We start from the raw sequence: 18,340 nt of genomic DNA, 5'->3' as shown, positions 1-18,340 counted from the left end.
GAACACAACTCTAAGGGTTCATTCTATGGACTACATAGTTTTTGTAGTATGATTCAAGTGTTCTGAATAGACTTGTCCGTATTTATCTTCACTTATTGATACATTTATAAATCTACTTTACTCAGTTATAATATATTTTAGTATGTAGTAGAGAGTTTATCTGACATAATCATTACTATACTGGTCATATCAGAATATTAATATGTATATATATATTACTCTCAGGCTAAAGAGAACTAATGCTAAGCGAAATTTACTGTGTTATAAATGAGATTTTACTTTATGAATATTTTAAGTAGTGCAAGATTATATTCTGAAAAAGAAGTCTAATATAATCTAAAATTAAATTGTATTACCAAATCAATACTCATTTCCATACATTATGTTAATTCATTATTAATAGTTATATAGGGAAAATAATAACTAATATTTTTAAACCTCCAAGATAAGAGAAAAGGTGTACTGGAGCTCGAAAGGGGTTAGTTTTTTTCCTTTCTTTTTTCATGAGGGAAGTTATGGTAGGCAATCTGTTAGATTTCTTCTCATCTAGCAGATTGGAAGTGTATGTCACTTCATGAACATTAGAAGGTTTACAAAAATATTTATTTGCTTGTTGTTATGCAAGTAATTTTGGCATTTCTATTTATTCTTTTTTTTATTGTCCTGAACGAAACTCTATTTTAAGTTATTTGACCAAAATTAAAATATTGATTACAATGAGAATTATTAACACAGTAGTTACACATTTTACATTTGCTATGGTATTACAAAATATAATATAAAACAAATATTACTGAGAATGGATTTGACTATTTTATCCTTAAACACTAATGGTTTAAACAATCCAAAGAAAATATCTAATTTATTAAGATATATGAAATTAAATAAAGTACAAGTAGTATTTCTTCAAGAGACCCACTTCAAAACAAATTATACCTTTAGATGGAATCCTAATGAATATATGATCTTATCTCACTCTTCATATAAGAAAAAGACTAGGGGAACTTTAACTTTATGGGAAAAATGTCACTATGCTTCAAATAATTTACAAATATGAAGATAAAGAAGGACTCCTAGCCATAGTAATAGTAAAATATAACAATAGATGCTGGACATTAGTAAATATATATTGGTTTCCAGGTATTGGGGTTGGGACAATAAGAAAACACATGGATCTAATAACTAGAGTATATAAAGGAAATTTGATTATGGGAGGTGACTTTAATTATATATTGGATAAATCAGAGACCACAAGCAAAAGATATTTACGTGTAAGTTCTATAGGGAAGCTACTTAAGAAATGGGAAGAAAGTTTAAATCTAATTGATATATTTAGTTATAAGGAGAACAATTCATTATTATTTTCACACCAAGACCACAGATTTGGGGCACATACAAGAATTGATAAAATCTTCATATCTCAAGAGCTAAATTTAAAAATAATAAAAAAATCCATAATCCCTTGTCCCTTTTCAGACCATAATTCATTCATTTTCAAAATACATACAGATTATAAGAAATTAATGTTTATGTCAAGAATTCCAGCTTACATTACAAAATTAAAACAATTTAAACCTTGGTTAGATTCAGAAGTATAATTCTTTTTAGATATAAACTACACTACTGAAATAAATGTAATAAATCTTAGGGATACCTTGAAAGCCTACCTAAATGGAAAAATTATTTCATGGTATAAAAACAAACTAAAAGAATGGGTATCAGAATTATGCAACATCCAAAAACAAATTACAGATCTCACTATTAATTCATCTACTTACACACAAAATAATCATAAAAAAGCTTTGGAAGACTTAACAAAAGATATAATGAAATCCTGACTCACAAAACTAATATAGCTGTAGAAAGGTTAAAACTTAGTTCCTGTGCAGTATCACCCAAACATATGCATAATTTAGCAATAAGATTAAAAACAATTCGATTGAAAATAATATCACAAGTATTATACCAGAAGGAAGGAAAAAAACAAAAAGGTTTCAGATATAAATAATATAGTAGATACATTTAAACATTATTTCTCTGACCATTATAATGATACTTTACATATAACTAATACATCAAACTTAGAACTGAAATTAGTAACGATAAAGGCGATACCAGAAAAGTTAAAGTTAGACATTCAAAAACAAATATCTCTAAAAGAAATTACTCAAAAAATCAAGGAAAGTAAAAGTAATAAAACACAGGGAATTGATGGAATAATTAATGAATTGTATAAGATATTTCCATCTTCACTAATATCATTGTTTCACAAAACTTTGAATGAAATTCTACCACAAAACATTTTCCTGGAGATACTCCTTAATTACACCCACTATAAAACAAAACAAAGACCCTTTACAGTGTAAATCTTATAGGCCAATATATTTACTTAACAATGATTATAAAATCTTGATGTCAATATTAGTTAGTAGAATTAAAAAATCATTGACACACGTAATAAATGAGGATCAAACAGGATTAATTTATAAATTACACACACATGACAATAAACAAAGAATTCTAACACTCATAGATTTTCTAAACAGAAACAACCAAGAAGCTCTAATAGTAGCTTTGGATATAGAAAAAGCCTTTGATTCGTTGAGCTGAGATTTTCTTTTTAAGGCTTTAGAATTGTTTGAATGTCCTACTAATTTTATTATGCTAATAAAGAATATTTATAAAAACAATTTGGCTTATGTAAAACTTGGGCCATTTACCTTGAAGGCTATTGAAATAACCAAAGGTACAAAGCAGGGATGTCCGGTGTCTCTCATCCTGTTTGCTATAGGAATTGAATTATTTGCCTCATTAATACACCACAACTCTACTATATCAGGCATAGATGTATATGGTCAACTCAGTTCAAAAATTATGCTATTTGCTGATGATGTTTTACTCACATTATCTGTCTTGGAAAAATCAGTACAAAAACTAGATGAAATAGTGGAAAGGTTTAATCATATTTCCGACCTTAGATTTAACAAGGGAAAATCTAATTATATACATTTGAATAAAAAGGGAGAATTTACCTTAACTACAAATTGTGTGATAGGAAAACAAGTTCCCATGATAAAATATTTAGGAATAACACTATGTGATAATTTGGAATCTATGTTAGCCACAAACTATAGCAACATAATTAATAAAATAAAAATGTTAATAGTAAGCTGGAATAAAATGTTCTTGAGATTTGAAGACAGATTACAAATAATAAAAATGAAAATACTTCCAAAAATTAATTACATTGCACAAGCTATTCCTATAGTACCTAACAAGAAAATCTTGAAATAAATAAATAAAATTCTATTAAACTTTCTTTGGTATCCAAAAAGAAATAGAGTAGCATATACACATCATATTAGATCTCGGGAAATGGGTGGAATTAAACTTCCAGATCTATAATCACACATAAAAGCTTCCATATTAAGAACTATCATTAATTGGATAGATCCTAATTATTCTTCAACATGGAAAACATTGCACACTATTATTTTTCTAAATGAAAATAAAATAATTACAAATCGTATATTAAGTGAACAAAATAATAGGATGTGGCACATATTGACTGTTAATATTCAATATAATATAACAAAACCAACAAACTTAAATTATATAAATAATATTTAGAATTTATTCAGAAGATTTATATATACCAACAGAGATATTAAGATTTGGCTAAACTTGATAATACTCTTTAGCTCTACAAAGAATTTATTCAATAAAATTCATAATGTTATTTTAACTAGATGGGAGGGGAAAACTTTACTTGTTGGCAACATTGTATAGAGAATCAAGTAATATTAGACATTCAACAAATTCAGAACAAATATTACATTCCATCAGCAGATTGGTTGATACTACAAAGCATATTATCATATGTTAAGGATCTTAATAGTAAAATTATTAATTCTCCTTATAAAACTAGTCCAAATTTGATAAGTCTAATATATGAAGTTATTTACAATCATAATTGGATGAATCTAGTTTCAAAATTATGCAAAATATTGATAACATATAAAACTAACCCTAATGCAAGATACTGGAATTTCATAGCAAAAGGATGTTACACTAATCTATCAATTGAGAGTAAAATACATTTTTTATCTTCTGTTAACTTAACATTTAATTTACAAGTACAGAAAATATTTAAATGGAAATATATTCACAGGGCATTTATTACACATGATAAACTAGCCAAATTTAATTCACTTGATAAATCCATTTGTTGGAGATGTTCTTTAAACTGTAAAGCTTACTGGTCTCATATATTTTTTAATTGCATTAATATAAAAAAAATCTGGGAAGAAATTACTATTTTTCTGCAAGGTATATTCACAGATAACTTTATTTTAACCAGATCTTTAGTCTTCTTAAATGTTAATGATACTATTGGAATGAATAAAAAAAACCTATACCTACTTTGGTCCATACTAGCTGTGGCAAGGAAATGTATAACTAGAAAGTGGAAGTCTTCATAAGAACCTGCTCTGGAAGAATTCTTGAGATTGATGGAAGAAACAGCGACATTAGAAATCAAGGTGAAGGAATTGAGAATTTCACCTAAAACATGGACAAACAATCCTTGGGAAAAAAATTTAACTCTTATTGAGACATTAAAAATGAACCCTAAATAATTAATGTGTAACTTTATACTTTATTAATTGAATATTATACATTTTTGTTACTAATTTCATATATTTTATTAATTTTTTCCCCTCCTTTGTTCAGGTCAGTTGTACATAGTGTATATAAAAGTTTATAATACTTATTTATTGATGATTGTATTGTTAAACATTATGTTATTTAAAAAAAAAAAAGAAAGTTGTCAAACTGGGTGGGGATGCATATCAACCATGGTGAAATACAGTAAAACATATCCACCTATGCTGTATCATATTATGACATGTTACAAACTGTAGCAGTCATACCTGAATGTGTACGCCCAATGGTATATGGTAATAAATAAGGATCACAAAACAAACTGGACAAATAAGCACATATCCAAGTAGTCTGTCAGCACTGGAGTTGCAAACCAAACATCACATATGAGCAAATGCAGGTATAACAATGCTTGGTAACTTCAGCAGAAAGCAGAACCAAATCTATGACTATGCATGTGAAAGGTAAACAACTAAGCAAAGTGCCATACAGAAGTAGTGTAGAAAAAACAACAAAATGTCTGCTACATTCACATGTAGATGTACATAACCCATCAGACATGTCAAAGGCAGCACATGGGTATAGATGTGTACGCATAACTGTCAGTGGCTTAAATTGAATGTACATGAAATCAAGGTCAATTCACATACACAAATGACAAATAAGACTATTGACGAAAATATAACACTACAGATTAATAAATACAGCAGCTTGTGCACATAAATGTCAACAAGATACATTGCTTAACTCACAATTATAAGGAGAACAAGGATGTATTGTAAGCATTAGCCAGTGGCTTGTGTGCAGATGTACTGCAATGTAAAATGTCCATACATTCGGCACATGTTCACTGTGTCAAACTAATACATGGCAATGGTCAATAATTGGAACAAATTCAAACATATCTGCAAAATGTGATAGGGAAATATGAAGGTGGAAGGGAGATGGACAACCTGGGCCCCCATCAGAGAAAAGCAGGACAAGGTAAGCTAACACACTGCAAATGCATGTGTACAGCAGTCAGGGTGCCGTAGAAGCTAAACAAAAATGCATTTAACTAAATGTAAATTGTACATCACATGGGCAGAATAATTGCTGATGTCCACAGAACTGGCCATGTATAAAACATACTTAAACGGGAACGTGCAATCATGTGACATCAACATGCATAGGTAAGCACGCTAAGGATTTCAAGCACATGCACATATACTGTCATGTAAATGTTGAGTAACCAAATGCAGCTGTATGCCACCCACCCTGCTCTTTACTGAGCAGAAGACACTTCTGCAAGCATCATTACAGCACATAAGTGGTAAGTCTGTGAAGGGTCTATATTATAACATTGAAGTATCAAAACTTCAAATGTTATAATATCGAACCCAAAATCACGAAAGCTGAAAACCCCGATGACTGAGAACAGAGATTTTTTTTCCATGGGAAAAAAATTGCTGTTCCAGTACAAAACACGAAACACAGAAACACTGCAAACTATTTCTAATGTGGGGGCTTTGCCCCCCACACACCCTAACGTGGGGGGCTGTGCCCCCCACACCCCCCATACCTAAATATACCAACTCCAAGATTGCACCACAGTGGAGGAAATAGCGAAGCTGTGGAAATGGCCCACCAAATTCTTTCCCTGGGAAAGAATTCGATGTTCAGTGGCTTCGATATTGTCAGTCTTCAAGATTTCCGGTTCGATGTTATAAAATTCAAAGTTTTGAAACTTCGATGCTATAATATAGTCCTGTCTGTGAATGCTCACATGTCAAAGGTACAATTTTGTGTCAGCATTGATCTGACTATGTGCAGACACATGTTCAGTCAGTTAATGTATACAACTATTTGTGGAAGGTGTGAACTTATGTGAATAAATAATGGAGGTGGAAATTTAAGATACAACAAAGATTGCATAATATACTGTTAAAGAATAAATTATCTGCAACACTGTTTGAATTAATGCCACATTGCTGTTTGATGCAGTCAGAAAAGAAAGACTGCACATAGACATGATACATCTGTATATGATTTCATATGGCATCAGTATTGCCAACCCGTGGCACACAATGCCACATCACGACAGTGAGGCGTCATGACAACTGTCATCCAAAACATACGGGGAATGACATGTCCTTCTGGTGCACAAACATGATCTGCAGTACACAATTCCAAGCCATACCAGAGTGTTATTGCTGGACTATGGAAAACATATGTTGCCTGTCATTTGCTCCAGTAAAACACATGTTTACAGTCTACATCCTTTAGCACTAGCTGCAGGTTAATTGCTACAATGCATGAACAGCTGAATGTGGGGGGAAAGTGTAATATGCTAATGTGTGTCATGCATACTCTGAATTAGAAGTAAATGTCACACAACAATAACACAAGCATGACAGCTTCATGGTATGCATGCACAAAAATCCATATACAATCCAATCAATTATATGGCAATCAGCATGTTGGCAGCATAACACAAGTGGAGCAGACACACAATACTTACGGACCGGAGGAAGCAGGCTGATGGGGCTGAGACTCACAAATGACCTTATGAGTTACCTCCATGAATGAATTGCACCCATGGCTAGGTGCGATTCATTCAGGGAGGTAGTTCAAAAGGAATAGTTGCATGACCACCAAATCATAAACCAATGTACTGTACGAACACATACACAAATGCATGGATCTTGCCATGTCCAATAGAACTAAGACACTCTCCGCAAAAAAAAAAGTAACCAATCTGGTGGTCCCCTGCCATAAACAAACTCTACAGCAGAAAGAGGAAACTGATGTGGAATAAGGTGAAGTCCCAAGACTGGAAAAACTCCCTTATCAGACTCAACAAAAGGTTGAGATCCCTCATCAAATCTTCTAAAGCTAGCTATGAAAACAGAATTGCAACAGATAGTAAATAGAACTACAAGGCCTTCTATAGTTATGTAAATAATCTCCATGGCAATACCCAGATTTGCTCAGAGCTACTGCACAATGGTACCTCCTATACCAAGCCAACAGATATTGCAAATATACTGGTGGACAGATTCAGTGCTAACTTTACCCCTCTCCCCCCCAAAGGACCAATCACAATACCAGTAGATTGCCAGGCACCCAGTATTATTGCTGCACAGGTTAAAACAGCACTGTCCAAGGCCAAGAATGCATCTTTTATGGGACCTGACAGTATCCCTGGCTGTGTTCTAAATGAACTACAGAGTGAACTGACACCTCACCTGTGTGCCCTGTTCAATCACAGCCTCTCCTCAGGCTTTGTCCCTACCGAATGGTGCACTGCTACATTCAGCCCTCTCCACAAAAGAGGAGTGACTACAGACCCCGGGAACTATCGCCACCATTAGCCTAATGAGTCTGATATGCAAAGATGTGGAATGCATCATCATGGACCTAATAAACAAGGATATAGGGAATCTCCAAACTCTGGATCCTACACAGTTTGGTTTTGTGAAGGGTGGATCATGCCTGCTTAACTTGGTCGACTTCTTTGAGTCAGTCACCAGAGTTGTGGGTGAAGGTAAGGTTGTTCATACAGCCTACCTAGATCTGACCAAGGCCTTTGATACCATTCCCCACTCAGGAATCATAGAAAAACTTCCTAAGCTAGGCATCAACGCCTATATCACTAGGTGGGTTGAAAACTGGCTCACAGATAGAACCCACAGTGTGAAAGTAGCTGACGCCAAGTCAGACTGCCGACCAGTCATGGGTGGAGTCCCACAGGGTTTGGCCCTGGGTCTTCTCCTGTTTGGTATCCACTTCTCTGAAGTCCAGGCCAACATGAAGGGACTCTATCTGACATAGTTCACAGATGATTGCAAGTTGGAAGCTATTATTAACTCCCCAAGTGATGTTGACATCCTGCAGAAAGGTCTCAATGAGACCAATGACTGGTGTCAGAACCATGGCCTTAAGCATAATGCCAAAAATGTGTCTTCATCCCCTTTGGGAAAAACCCAGTTCCCTTGAATTACCACATTAATGGTAGTCCACTGAATACAGAAGGCATTATAAGAGATCTGGAAACACAGGTTAACAGCAACCTCTCTTTTGACAACCACATTGCCACTGTGGTCAGAAAGACCTTCTTTGTGGCACATCTCATTACAAAGGGTTTTGCACCCAGGAAGAAAAAGGTAATTGTCTCCCGTTACACTTCCCTCATTAGGCTAATCATCAAGTACAATGCCCCATTTGGCATGTACCTCACTAGACACCTGCAACAACTGGAGAGGCCGCAAAAGTACCTTACAAAGAGGATCCTAGGCCTTAAACACTTGTCCTATATGGACAAACTCAAAAACTCCAGCTGTTCTCTGTTTCATATTGCCTACTTAGAGGCAATCTCTGCTTGACTTACAAAGCCATGTCTGACCCAGCTCTGTTAGAAATGCTACATCTAAAGAAATCCCAAACGCTCCACACCACATGCTCCAGAGACCTCAACCTCATTACCACAATCGACAGAACATGCTGGAGGGACAGATTCATAACACAGAGACTGCCCATGCTATGGAATAGACTTCCCATACATGTCAAGCAGAGCATCTCACTGGCCCTCTTCAAGGAAAATTTTGATGAGTGCATGGTAAATAGAAAATTAACACAGGGAATCACTCCAGTGGCTCTACTCGACAGATGCAGTAGGAACTAAGGTTGGGTGGCATGATGCCAGGATAATCCTATGGGCTAGGCTTGTAATGGCTTCAGGGCCATTAGCGTAGCACACACCTATGAACCTATGGCATATCCTGGAAGAATGCCCCCATCATGTCCCTTATCTTTGTTCAGAACACATCTGTCACAACCTCCTGGATCTCCTCACAATAATCATCTCTGTTCTGGTCCTGATGTTGTCTTCTCCAGGTTGCAGGCATGATGGCTCAGCAGGGGTGGGTCCAGCTTCTTCATCATCCTCATCACCATTATCATCTGGATACTGTGGCAGTGGTCTGACATGCACTCTTCATCATTGTCTGATAGAAGAATATCCACTGGTCCCATTCTCTGTCAAGATTAATTGCAAAACTGAATAGAAAAGAAAAACAAATGTCTATCATGCAGAACATTCCCATCAAGATCATAGCAGAAGTTAACAGAAAAATTATGAAAATCTGAACAGGGATTGACACACATCCATTATGGACAGAAGTACCTTATAAATGACTGCCCTCCAATGTCCTGTTCATAAACAGGATGTCATTATTCTTTTGTGAAAACTTGTATAGGCTTATCGAAACCCATAGTAAAAATGCATGAAAGTTCAAATCTAGAGATTTTACTGTCTGCATAGCTTGTACTCTCTGCATGTAATGACTCATTTGAGCAGACACCATGTCTCATTGTTAAAATGAGGAGAAACCGGTAAAAGTGGTATAACAATATTGTAGATAATACGCAAGCCATATGACAAACATCTGAGCCAGGCACCATGGTAATTGGCTGAACACACATCAATATAATGAATACAGCAGTAACACACATTTTATATGTTCAGTCACCACTGCCTTTGACATATGAGAATTTAATATATGTTGCACTAACAGTTTTGTATGCATGCATTATCTACATAAAATCAGCACCAATCAGTAGCCTGCTAAATGCAAACATCCTAATGACACTTGCTGGTTATGAACTGCTGCAAAGAAATGTCTATCTGCACAACTGTCAGCAAACCTAGGCTATAACCATGTTTTAACAAAAACACTCAAAGGTTGCAGGCAGATGCAAATAATTTTGAACTGCAGGATGTGCTGAATATTAACTGCTGCAAAAAAATACCTGTCTGAACAAGTTTCCGTAAACCTAGGCTATTACTGAATTTAAAAAAAACACCCAAGATATTGAAGGCTGATACAATACCAATGTTAAGCTGAAAGGTATGCCACACAGTCTGCAAAAGGCAGTGCAGACACTGACACAGCAGACACCCATTCAGTCTAAATAGGCAAGCAATGCTCAACAGACCATTCACTGGAAGCACACACATACACACACACACACACACACACACACACACACACACACACACACACACACACACACACACACACACACACACACACACACACACACACACACACACACACACACACACACACACACACACACACACATACCTGTGCCAAGCCTTGCATCATAAGCAGCAGTCAAACTACTCAGATTTAAATACAAAACATACACCTTAACATATCTGTGATAGATACACCAATCCAACTGTCATTTAAGTTGTGGAGTAGAATTCAGAAACTGTGTGCTGAAACAAACAAGGACTTAATGCTAGATGATTGTTCAGCATTTTTGGATTTCAATCACATTTGTAAACACAACTATAGTGCAATAATTTCCCTTACCTTACTCATGTATAATAGGTATTCCTGCATTCTAATCAATCTACATGATAATGTGAAAAATACAGGCCTGCGAAAAGGATAAGATTAATTTCATTTCATAAAACAGAAAAAGTAATCAATATACCTCTCTCCCTCCACTGCTCCTTATGGCAGCACATCTGCTCAATGCAGAGAGTGTGATTCCTGGTCTGATTTTCATCTCCTGAAAACAGAAAATAAAAACTATGAATGAAGTATTCCTCAAATAACAGTGATATACATTGTTCAGAACAGTTTCTAGAAAATTTATTCCTAAAGAATCTTAGAAAATAACCATACATATTTTTCAGTGTTACATGCAGGTTTTAAAATCTTTGAACATAGATTGAAGAACATGAGATTCAAACCTGCAATTATGATGTACATCCAACCTCTAACCTTAAGAGCTACCTGCCTAACTAATCCATCTTAATTAAAAAAAAGCACAGCTTTTGAATGCAGTGAAAATACTTGGTTTTATGTCATCACCTGGATGGGGACTGGTCTACTAATATGGATCCTGGCTTAGGATTTCAAAGTATAAACATGTACTGGTCATGCAGGCAAAAAGAGTTTGAAAAACTTCTTTCATGTCAGCATTCAGTCAGAAATATTAACAGCAATGGAAATCATTCATTCCTCAGACAGTGGAACAATGTCATAGAGCTTCTCTGATCAGAAGCATACAAATTCCTGCACATAATGGGCACAGTACGGTATGTGTGAGGACCATGATATTCCTTGGCAAAGGGCACATACTTCTTCCCTGTTCTGCATTTCAACTGTAAATCAGCTCATCCCACTCCCTCAAAAGATGAGGATGATTGTGTTCTTGAATGTAATATTCAATGATAAAACTGAACTTGATTGCACTTTTACAAAGTGAACAATACTAACAAAAGCATCGGTCAGACATATAATAGTCTGTAGCAAGCTTTACTGCCCCTGCTGCTTAAAGATGATAACAGACCATTACAGATTACAAATATGTTTGTAGGAATTCAACAAATAACCAAGTCATTCACAATGATGCTGAAAATATGGAGTAATATTAACAAGTGGCTTATGCTTCTTGAAAGAAATGCTATGGGTGAATTAAACAAAATAACAAATTCAAAATAGTTTCCAAAGTGGATTGAAACTCACAGCCTACCAACATGTAGGTATGCTAGCTGGTTTCCTTACAAGCCACCTTAACAGCCAGCATACAGTCTTGTCAAACAAATAGGTATTGTTTTACTAAGCTTGTTGTTAGAAACCTTATTTTATCAGAGCTTTATGGATTACCAGCATATTCAAAAATAGGTGAAGTTAATCCCTCTTCAACAGTACCCTCTTCTCATGAGGAGTTGTCAAGCATGTGTTTTGTTTGTTTCCTCACATATTTCATGTATGTTGGCTTTGCAACCTAATTCTATACTCCGTGTATGTAGATTCTGTGAAACATGCATACAGTAGACCTCCTGTAAAGTCATTATTATTTTAACATTGGAGTGAGATATGTTTGTCATATGCCTTTGACACTATCCATCATGTGATGTAAGCATTTGTCATAATCTGTGTCTTTGTATATTATAGCACATTGACTGTCTATATTGTCCATCAGCCTATCCAGTGATGGTGATGTGGTTTCAGATGTGTCTCAACATGGTATTAAGTCCTGGGCACACAGGACCTTGACATGCTAGGAGAGACCATCTGAGATTTTGACAGTGATGCTGTAGCAGCTGTAGCCTCAGATGTGGAGGGGAACTTGGATGGCTATTTGGAGGATGATGGGACATTGGATGTTGAAGAGGATGAGGCCGTTGAATGACAGACCCCAAATGAGACCACTGCTGACAGCAGTTCCCCACAACAACCTGAAACAGGGCATCATGGTACATGAAGGTGTGCAGATGTTGTGCTTGGTCAGGAATCAAAGGTTATCTACTGCCTGCTGTAAGCAAATGAACTTTTCCAGCAATATCAGCAATCAGACATCCATGCCTCTGCACGTGCCACAGATCATGTGGCACCAGCTGCAAGTGATGCATGAAGGACAGGATAGTCATGGCACTGGCCACTCAAAATGATAGTATGCTAACTGTGGCATGGTCAGTAGAAACCCTGGCCTCTACAGTACTGCAGCAGTGCTGTAGTACCAGCATGATTCTGTATGCTCTGACTGTACTCACAGGAGAGGCAGGCTACCAGTCTGCAGAATCCCCACTGGCAATTGATCATTAGTGTCTGAGGTCCAACATGCACTGAGTTCCACTGCAGTTACATCTGCTGTGGTCCTACCAGTCACAACAAGGTCTTCAACACACAGTTATACTCCTTCACCTCAACATGGTGCTGTCACCCCATCAATCTCCTCTGTGGAGCAGCCAGGGCAACATGCTTCTGTACATGGTCAGGGCAAAGTGGACTGTGGTGTGAGGGGCATACCTGCCTGGGAAACATAATTTGAGTATTCTGTCATGTCTCTCTTCATATAGTGCAGAGAGGTACATCCCAAGTGATTCACCCCAACATGTACTATGACAGAGTCACAGCAGTAATTGTTGCTGATTGACTTGAGTGCATGCATGGTTTGATAGATCCTGGCACATGACAAGCAGCTGACTGTGACCTGCTCCTTGTCTAGCGTGGTGAGAGGGGACATCTATGTGTCTCACTATGAAGTTGCCAATGACCACGACATTTGGTTTTGAGGTGTTTTGCTTTACGGGCTTATTTGTTGTGACACTAGTGTGGGTGTTGTTAGTGGATTTTATTTGCTTTGCAGTGTATGCAAGTGGTTTGCACTTGGGAGGTCTCTGATCTTTTGGTAGACTTCTACTGAGAACCTCTATGTATGTGGATTTAGGTTTTGTGACCTTGTTTTGCATGAGAGGTGATATGTGTGTGTGCTGACAACCTGTTTGAGGTCCGTTTTTTTGTTATGTGAGAGAACTGATTCCAAATTCATACCGTAATGACATCTGTCCTCACATATCATATTTTTTTGTTTTAGGAGTAAATGGTTGTCAGTCTGCATGAGGCAATTACTACATTGCTTCAGGATGGCCATGTCAATCAAGCTGGCTAGAGAAATGGTTGGAAATGACCATCCATTATGGAAGTTTTTACTGTAACTACTATTGGGAAGTGAGCTAGTTTTACCAGATTCTGCTGTTGGATTAACAAAGCAGCTTATTATATTGAAGGGTAAGGGTAAAAATTATGGTAATGCTTCTCACTGTGCAACTGAGTTTCCTGCAATGCAGCAGGGAAGCTTGGGAGGGTTCACTAACAGATGTCTAGGAGAAAATTGTCTTTCAAGGTGTTTGCATCTATACAGGACACCACTGAACCCCGCTGAGTGGTGCGCAGCTACGTGCAAATGTGAGGCTTAAATAAAGGTTAAATTAAACACTTTTAAGGTAAACTGCCAATGGGGAAACACACATTGAGCTTTCCTCCAGTAATCTCCAGCTCAGATGAGGTTCAGACTACACTCTTTTGCCACAAGGGTGAAGACAGGGCCCTTTTAATGTAAGATAGCTGGATAGTGCTCAAGTGTAACAATACAGTCTAGATTCAGTAGGCACTTTGCACCATTTGTCTGTCTAGCAGGGATCTATGTCAGATGATTGACTTTTCAGAAATTCGAAATTCATACAAATTAAACCGTTTGATCGAGTTTCTGAAAAATCGAACATAAAAAAAAAAAAACCTACTTTTTTTTAGTTACCCCCCCACACCCCCTGCAATTTATATATACCAACTCCAAGATCACACTACAGTGAAGAAAAGTGTAAATTTCCTGATACTCGCTGTACCACGACCTCCATTCAAAAGCTTTGAGTTTTCAAAAACTTGATCATATGGTCTTGACCATATGAATTTTGAGGTTCTGAAGACTCAATCAATTAATAGGAATCTGTCTAGCTGGTACCTGTCAATTATTTGTTGGTCTGACAACTGGTTTAGTTGCAGCCTTGCTCTTACTTCAGCTGGCTGCCTTCTAGGGTGCACAGCCATAGCCTCATTTATGGCTTGTATCACTGTAGCCATTTGCAGTTCATTAACTGTAAGCTGCATTTCTATGTATTTTGTTTTGAGGTTTTGTTGCTACAAAATTTGGCAAACTCTGTAGTGTTACCTTTTATTGCTTAAGGCCCATAAAGCATATGCCGAGGATTTCAGGAACAGAGTTGCAGTGGCAGTTTGTTGCATTTAAGTTGTATTTTGTGCACGCAATGTGTTTTGGAGTCAGATGAGCATGCAGTGTGTCTTCTGAAATCTCGCCTGCAGCAGGTGTGCTGAAGTTTTCGTTCGGCATAGTTCGCTGTCCGTAAATAGCTTGCACAAACCTTTTGGAGTCCAGCCCTGATTGTGTGTGTGTATGCTGTCCATCCCTATCTATTTTCTGTTTAACCATCTACAATTCAGAAATATTAGTTGGCAAATTAATTCATGTATGCAGACAGCATATAGTAAAATTACAGATATTGCAATTCACTACCTGTGTTAACCTTCATACTCTTAGATACAAGTGTTATTAAAGGACATACAAAATACTTTATATTTAGAAGTACATTACTGTAAAAAATGATTAGAACATCCCTAGAACTTTTTGCTTATCATACAGCTGTGTTGCTACCCAAGGCAAAAAAGAATAATTTATTTAGTTTGTGGCAATGTGTGTGGTTTTATGATTTTCTTACAAATCTGCTAGTAATAAGCCAATAAAAGGACTAATTAAAATTAAATGCCATGTGTACATAGAGCAGCTAGAACATGTTATTCTCAACTGGTAAAAATTGCATTCCAAGAACATGACCTCATGTTGTGAAATATTGATTCTCATATCAGTTTACAGTTTTCTGGAAAAATACTTTGCTCTGCAATATATGTCAACGTAGCTGCTTTATTAAATACATATGAAGACCAAGGTAGTCCTATATTTTCCAGATTAAACCCTATAATTCTGATGAATTAGCATAAGGTTCAGCTTAAATATTCAGAAACTTAATCTTCCTTCATTGCACAGTATTCTTACCCAAGGAAGCATTTATGTTTATAGTACAAAAAGATTCATCTTTTGTTTCTTGTGCAGAATATCTATGAACCAGGAAATATGAGTTTTTACATAAATCTGACAGAAGTGCAACCAAACATGATCTGCTTAAAGACCGCATTTGCATTGTGTATACACTGAAAATACTTCACTTTCCCCTCATTTCAGACTTCAGTAGAATACTTGGCATGCCTATTCACCTTTGTTCTGACAAGACCAATAACTGAGTCTTCCTTCTATATAAAATAAGCACAATTGTAAACCAAATGCAGTGAAACTCAAAAGTAATTGCAATGCCATTAAAGCATCATTTGCCAAGGTTTGCTGCCATCTCATGCACTGACCCAGCAACTCCTATATACCACCTCCAAGGTCACAACACCTTTGCATGAGGGAGTGCTGAACAGTACTGCACTCTCAGCCTTAGTTTATATTTACCATAGTTTCACTTTAGTCTCAGTACTCCAAAAATCACAACTACATGCAATGAGGATTTTTTTCTTAAAGATGCCTGCTTTAAACAACACAACAATATTTGTATAATGTTTCACAGCTAGTAGGGTATCCTGTGTAAGAACAACTATAGTTTCATAAAAGCAGAGTTCAAAATATTTTATCCTTATTTGTACTGGTTTCTTTTTCTTTTTTTTATTAAGCATTACTTTGCCCCCCTTTTACTCTGTCTCAGAGTGCTTCCTGTCTGGCAAAATTTTCTAAACATTGCCTGTCTTCTCTGCCAGTTTTATTTATTTCCTTTTTTATCCAGTGAAAGTAAAGCTTTTATGTACACAATTACTACATCTTGCTTGTTATTTATGAAAAAAATGGCCATTAACCCACATTTGACTATTTTCCCCATGTGTTTATATTGGCAAAGGTTGTGTTTTTCAAAGACACACATATATTCTATGCAAGTCAAACTAAAGCTGCAACAGGTTTTGCACCAACATGAATTTTTGAAAAAACTATGAAACTGTATTGTCTGGCATTGCCGACTGACTGTAATCCTTCAGTGATTTATCAAAAAATGACATTGCTTATGAAAATCTGATAGTTGATGTAGATGGTTAACAGCTTCAAGCTCTTATTGATCTGTTTCTTGTAGTGAAGGGTGCAGGGTTAGAGTATTTCTACCTGCATTTGCCTATTATGACTATGAACAAGTCACTTAACCAACTCTACTATGAAATGTTAATGAGGTGAAAAAAATAATGCCTAAAACACAGAAGGGCAAAAATATCAGTTTTAATTGTTTTTGCATAGGTGTGCATAGGTGCAAGCCTCTCTATAAACTAATATTTAAACCAACTCCATAGTCACAACAACTCAAAGAAGGGAAAAATCTCCCAAAATAAATCCATTACTGCAGGCACAAACTTGGAAACTGTACAAACAATGAATTCCTGTTGAAAGCAGCATTCAGTGTTACACCTTTGGTCTTTTTTTTTCTTTGTGCTATTAACATTTGAGCAGTTTCACCTTGAGTAACTGTAGGGAAGCCTACTCAATGAGCTAGTGCTTCCTTGGAGGAAAGTGCATTTTTCCAGATATAAGAATTATGAAAGTCTAATGACTAAAATAATTGTTGAGTGGCACACTTGTATCAGTTAGGAAAGAATAAGACTTCTGATGTTTCTGTGAGCACCAGAGACTATTGTTGGGGAAAATGTTCATTGTGAGATACAGACACACACACACACACACACACACACACACACACACACACACACACACACACACACACACACACACACACACATACATTACTGGACTTCTTCATTCCTGTGAGGCTGACATTGAGCTATCCAGGCTGAAATTAATTCTCCAGAGTTCTAAAAATAGATTTAGTGCCATTGCAATTTACTCTGTTTAGGAAGTCTCAAGACCCATTCTCTGGCTGTACAGTTACTCAAAAAATACCTGATTCACTCTATGTAGTTCCAAGAACCCTTTTCCCGTTGACTGTACATTTGAACCAATGTGGGAAGACTTCCTGGAGCTTTCACTCATCAAAACCAAGAACAGCAGCTGAAGGGGTAATCAGGGAGATGTGGGGCATTTTTTTTAGTTTTTGGGGCCCACCAGATAGCACTAGGCCCTAGGCAGCTGCCTAGCTTGCCCTGTACTAAACTGGGTCCTGGACACACTCATAAAACCACACACACACACACACACACACACACACACACACACACACACACACACATATGAATGCAAATGTACCCTAACTAAACCCTACTGCGACCTC

The sequence above is a fragment of the Protopterus annectens genome, chromosome 10.part0, assembly GCF_019279795.1.
Source record: "Protopterus annectens isolate FY-2018-M chromosome 10.part0, PAN1.0, whole genome shotgun sequence".
Taxonomy (NCBI): domain Eukaryota; kingdom Metazoa; phylum Chordata; order Ceratodontiformes; family Protopteridae; genus Protopterus; species Protopterus annectens.
Note: the sequence above shows the minus strand (reverse complement) of the source record.